Below are 4608 nucleotides of genomic sequence, written 5' to 3'. Positions count from 1 at the left end.
GGTGGTCGTGGTTCCCACATGCAGTATTATGATCTGCAGCCCTACAGTGCACTACCAGCCCCTATTAGTGCACCGCCGCTCCAGAGTTTTCGGGGTGGTCAATTCGGTCGCCAGGGTCAGTCTCAGTTTCCTCAGCCGCATCACTCAGGCGGATGCTATGAGTGTGGTGAGTATGGTCATATCCGGAGGGCTTGTCCAAGGTTAGTGGGTACTCAGCCGTAGCAGAGGTTTCCCGTGCCATGGTTCAGGCACCTGGTGTTCCACAGACTGGCCAGCCAGCTAGAGGTGGGGGTAGAGGTGCTAGAGGTGGAGGAAGAGGTGCTAGAGGTGGAGCTCAGACCGCTAGAGGTGGAGGCTAGCCAGCTGCAGGCCGTCCCAGGGATGTAGTCCAAGGTGGTGGGGCTTAGCCCCAATGTTATGCTCTTCCAGCCAGGCCCGAGGCTGAGGCTTCAGATGCGGTTATCACAGGTACTGTTCTGGTTTATGATAGAGATGCTTCAGTGTTATTTGATCTAGGGTCTACCTACTCGTATGTTTCATCTTATTTTGCACAGTATCTGGTCATTCCTAGTGATTCATTGAGTGTTCCTGTTTATGTGCCTACACCGGTGGGTGATTCTATTATGGTAAGTCGAGTCCATCTCTCTTGTATAGTTGTGATTAGGGGTCTTGAGACTCGAGTAGATTTGCTACTTCTGGACATGGTCGATTTCGATGTTATATTGGGGATGGACTGGTTATCACCTTACCACGCTATCTTGGACTGTCATGCCAAGATTGTGACCTTAGCTTTACCGGGTTTGCCTCTTTTAGAGTGGAGAGGGACTCCTAGTCATACTACTCGTAGTGTTATCTCTTATGCGAAGGCTCGATGTATGATCGAGAAGGGGTGTTTGGCCTATTTGGCGTATGTTTGTGATTCTAGTGCTGAGGTTCCTTCCATTGATTCTGTGCCCGTTGTTCGTGAGTTTCCTGAGGTATTCCCTTCAGACCTGCCGGGTATGCCACCCGACAGGGATATTAACTTTTGCATTGATTTGGCTCCGGGCACTCAGCCCATTTCTATCCCGCCGTATCGTATGGCCCCGCCTGAGTTGAAAGAGTTGAAGGAGCAGTTGCAAGACTTGCTTGAGAAGGGTTTCATTAGACCCAATGTTTTGCCTTAGGGTGTGCCGATGTTGTTTGTTAAGAAGAAGGATGGATCGATGAGAATGTGTATTGATTATCGGTAGTTGAACAAGGTTACAATCAAGAATAAGTATCCATTGCCGAGGATTGATGATTTGTTTGATCAGCTTTAGGGTGCCAAGGTATTTTCGAAGATTGACTTGAGATCTGGCTACCATCAGTTGAGGATTAGGGCATCCGATGTCCCTAAGACAGCTTTCCGCACTCGGTACGGGCATTATGAGTTCTTGGTGATGTCATTCGGGTTGACAAATGCCCCAACAGCTTTTATGGATTTGATGAACCGAGTGTTCAGGCATTACTTGGATTTGTTCGTGATAGTCATCATTGATGATATTTTGATATATTCCCGCAGCTAGGAGGAGAACGAGCAACATCTTAGAGTGGTTCTTCAGACCTTGAGGGATAGTCAGTTATATGCTAAGTTCTCGAAGTGTGAGTTATGGTTGAGTTCAGTTGCATTCCTAAGTCATGTTGTATCAGCAGAGGGTATTCAGATTGATCCGAAGAAGATTGAGGCAGTCAAGAACTGGCCTAGACCAGCATCAACTATAGAGATTCGGAGTTTCTTGGGATTGGCAGGCTACTATCATCGGTTCGTGGAGGGGTTCTCATCTATCGCAGCCCTCATGACCAGGTTGACCCAGAAAGGTGCCCAATTCAGATGGTTAGATGAGTATGAGGTGAGCTTCCAGAAGCTCAAGACAACTTTGACTACGACACCGGTGTTGGTTTTGCCCACGGATTCAGGGCCTTATACAGTTTACTGTGATGCGTCTCGTATTAGGCTTGGTGGAGTATTGATGCAGGATGGCAAGGTCATTGCCTATGCTTTGCGGCAGTTGAAGATTCATGAAAAGAAATATCCAGTTCATGATTTAGAGTTGGCAGCCATTGTTCACGCATTGAAGATTTGGAGGCATTATATGTATGGCGTGGCATGTGAGGTGTTCACGGATCACAAAAGTCTTCAGTATTTGTTCAAGCAAAAGGAGTTAAATTTGAGACAGAGGAGGTGGTTGGAGTTGTTGAAAGATTATGATATCACTATCTTATATCATCCGGGAAAGGCTAATATGGTGGTCGATGCTTTGAGTAGCAAGTCAGCCAGTATGGGCAGTCTTGCTTATATTCCAGTCGGTGAAAGACCGCTTGCTTTGGATGTTCAGGCTTTAGCCAATCCGCTCGTGAGGTTGGATGTTTCTGAGCCCAGCCATGTGTTAGCTTGCACAGTCGCTCGTTCTTTGTTATTGGAGCGTATCCGTGAGCGGCAGTATGATGATCCCCATTTGTGTGTCCTTAGAGACACGGTGCAACACGGAGGTTCCAAGCAGGTTACCTTAGGTTATGATAGAGTTTTGAGATTGCAGGGTTGAGTTTGTGTGCCTAATGTGGATGGTCTTCGAGAGTTTATTTTAGAGAAGGCCTATAGCTCCCGGTAATCTATTCATCTGGGAGCCGCGAAGATGTATCAGGATTTGCGGCAACATTATTGGTGGGGGAGGATAAAGAAGGGTATCGTTGCATATATGGCTCGGTGTTTGAATTGTCAACAGGTTAAGTATGAGCATTAGAGGCCCGGTGGTTTGTCCCAGAAGATTGATATTCCTGAGTGGAAGTGAGAGCGGATCACTATGGACTTCGTTGTTGGACTCCCACGGACTCAAACAAAGTTCGATGCAGTGTGGGTTATTGTTAATAGGCTGACCAAGTCAGCGCATTTCATTCTTGTGGCAGTCTCCAATTCATCCGAGAGGTTAGCTGAGATCTATATCTTGGAGATTGTTCGTCTTCATGGTGTGCCTGTGTCTATCATTTCGGACCGAGGTACGCAGTTTACCTCACATTTCTGGAGAGCAGTTCAGCAAGAGTTGGGCACGCGGGTTGAGTTGAGCACATCATTTCATCCTCAGATGGAGGGGTAGTCCGAGCGGACTATTCAGATTTTGGAGGATATTCTCCAAGCTTGTGTCATTGACTTTGGAGGCTCGTGGGATAAGTTTTTGCCTTTAGCAGAGTTTGCCTACAACAACAGCTACTAGTCGAGTATCCAGATGGCTCCTTATGAGGCTTTATATTGTAGGCGGTGTCGATCTCCGGTTGGATAGTTTGAGCCGAGAGAGACTCGGTTGTTGGGTACGGATCTGGTTCAAAAGGCCTTGGACAAGGTCAGGATTATTCAGGATAGGCTTCGTACAGCTCAGTCCAGGCAAAAGAGTTATGCTGACTGCAAGGTTCGAGATTTGGCTTTCATGGTCGGTGAGCGGGTATTGCTCCGAGTGTCGCCTATGAAGGGCGTGATGAGATTTGGAAAGAAGGGCAAGCTTAGCCCTAGGTTCATAGGTCCGTTTGAGATTCTTGATTGAGTGGGAGATGTGGCTTATAGACTTGCATTGCCGCCGAGATTATCAGTCGTGCATCTAGTGTTTCATGTGTCCATACTTCGGAAGTATCACGGCAATCCATCCCACGTGTTAGATTTCAGCACTGTCCAGTTGGACAAGGACATGTCTTATTAGGTGGAGTCGGTGGCTATTCTAGACCGGCAGGTTAGTCAGTTGAGGTCGAAGAGTTTTCCTTCTGTTCGTGTTTAGTGGAAAGGTCATCCTCCTAAGGCATCGACCTGGGAGTCCGAGTCCGATATGCGGAGCCGTTATCCCCATCTTTTCCCCGACTCAGGTACTTCCTTCTTATGCCCATTTGAGGATGAACGATTGCTTTAGAGGTGGAGAATGTGATGACCCAAAAGGTCATCACTTGATTTTAAATTGAATTCTGTGTTCGGAGGACTTGAAACCTCATTTAGCATCACCTTGATTTGTGTGCGCAGTCCGAGCGCATAGCCGGAAAGCTTATATGTGAAAATCTATGAAGAATGATAAATTTTGACTGTAAAAATGAGTTAATTTGACTTCGGTCAACGTTTTAGGTAAACGGACCCGGACCCATGATTTAACGGTCCCGGAGGGTCAGTAGGAAAATATGGGACTTGGGCGTATGCCCTGAATCAAATTCCGAGGTCCCAAACCCGAGAAATGAATTTTTTAAAGAAAATTATTTTCTTAAATAGTTTAAAGGAATTTGAAATGAAATTTGATTAGAACATGATGGTATCGGGCACGTATTTTAGTTCCAGTGCCCGGTAAAGGTCTTATATATGATTTAAGATGATTATGTGGAATTTGGTTAAAACGGATGGCATTTGACGTGATTCGGACCTAAATTGCAAAAAATTTATGTTTTAAGAAGTTTGAGGAAGTTCTTTGGTTTTGAGGTTTAATTCGTTGTTATTGAGGTTATTTTGGCGATTTGATCGCACGGATGAGTTCGTATGATGTTGTTGAGTTAGTACGTATGTTTGGTTAGGAGCCTCGAGGGCTCGGGTGTGTTTCGGAAGGTTTTGGACTTATGAAAAGTTGC

This window comes from Nicotiana tabacum, chromosome 7 (assembly GCF_000715075.1).
Source record: "Nicotiana tabacum cultivar K326 chromosome 7, ASM71507v2, whole genome shotgun sequence".
Lineage (NCBI taxonomy): Eukaryota > Viridiplantae > Streptophyta > Magnoliopsida > Solanales > Solanaceae > Nicotiana > Nicotiana tabacum.
This window is presented reverse-complemented; position numbering follows the sequence as displayed.